Raw genomic sequence first — 1,789 nt, forward strand, 5'->3', positions numbered from 1 at the left:
CCCTCTCCCTCTCCCTCTCCTCTCTCACACATACAACTCTATGTCCAGGAAATTAAATAAGGAGTACCAGAAGAAACAGAGGAACATGCAATACTGAAATACAAATATACAGCTAGCCCTCATATAACAAGGTCTCAGTCAATGAAAGGATGCCGTACATGACAGTGCTCTGATAAAATGATAAAATAATGGAGCAGCTGAAAAATTGTTACTGCTTCATGATGTGACAGGCATGATCATAGCACAATACATTTTCCATGTTTGTGGTGATAGTAAATGTAAATGTGGGGCTGCTCCTATAAAATACAGCAATGCAGTTATTTACAATTCACATTTGATAATAAGTCCTGTGTTACTGACCATTTATTTACTAGGCTATATTTTGAATCATTATTTTACAAGTACTCCCACCTATAAAAATGTATCTAAAGTAGCATTCTGTACTATGCCTTGAGTGCTTTCATTCATAATATCTAATGCATTTGTTGATTAGAGTTTGGATTTGTATTCTCTGTCCTATTTACAATAATGAAATTTCCTAACACATGTCTTCGAATATATCCCTATCCATAAGTGGCACATGACTATTTAAAAAACAGAGGGAAACCAGCACAAGGTAGAATTTGGAATTTTTCAAAGATTATTTTTATGTGTAGGACTTAAAAAAAAACCCAAAACAAAAAACTGAGGGCATGAAGCCTGAATAAACATTTCCCACAAAATGAGACAATAAGAGTGACACCAGAGACTTCCAAACTTGTAAAATACACCTCTTAGATCTTGAGATGTAAACATAGACTAAATTGTGAATATTATGGAAATTCTTATTAGCTAATCTTAATGTAATCGAGCCTTATACATCATAACAACTATTTTAAAGAAATTTATTTTTCAGATTATAATTTCATCATTTTCCACTTCCATTTCCCACCTCAAAACTCTCCCATATAATTTTTATTGTCCTCTAAATTCATGGCCTCTGTTTTCATTATTGTTATGTACATATGCACATACATCTGTGTGTGTGTGTGTGTGTGTATCCTACTCAGTCTATATAATGTTGCTTTTATTTATGTTTTTAGGGAATGTGGTGTTTTGAACATGGCTGGCCCAGGGAGTGGCACTATTAGGAGGTGTGGTCTTGTAGGAGTAAGTGTGGACTTGTAGGAAGTGTGCCACTGTGGGGGTGGGCTTTGAAACCCTCCTACCAGCTATATGGGAGCCTGTCTTCTGTTCATCTTCAGAACAAGATATAGAACTCTCAGCTCCTCCTGCACCATGCCTGCCTGGATGCTGCCATGCTTCCTGCCATGATGATAATGGACTGAACCTCTGAACCTGTAATCCTGCCCCAATTAAATGTCTTTATAAGAGTTGTCTTGGTCATGGTGTCTGTTCACATCAAAGGAAGCCCTAACTAAGTCAAGGAACAACTATTTTTAAATGTCTATTATTTGTCAGAAGCAATTTCTGAAATGGAATTATGTAAACTATGTTTTTTCTGATTGTAAGACATTAAATATAAAATTAGTAAAATAAATAGGTAAATAAATAAAAGAATAAATGAATAAACCCACCCCAAAACCCACAGAGCTCTTAAGAATGCTTAATTCAAACATAAAGTAAAATGAAAATGTCATCTTGTTCAGGAAGATCCACAAGACTTTAATAAAGACAGCATCTCAAACTACAAAGAAAACTTTCTACTGTCAGAAAACAGAGCATATCAAGAACACCAAGCCATAGAGTTAGTTTAAAGACTGCAAATGTTGCATTCTTTCTAGGTACA

The sequence above is a fragment of the Grammomys surdaster genome, unplaced genomic scaffold, assembly GCF_004785775.1.
Source record: "Grammomys surdaster isolate TR1022 unplaced genomic scaffold, NIH_TR_1.0 148, whole genome shotgun sequence".
Lineage (NCBI taxonomy): Eukaryota > Metazoa > Chordata > Mammalia > Rodentia > Muridae > Grammomys > Grammomys surdaster.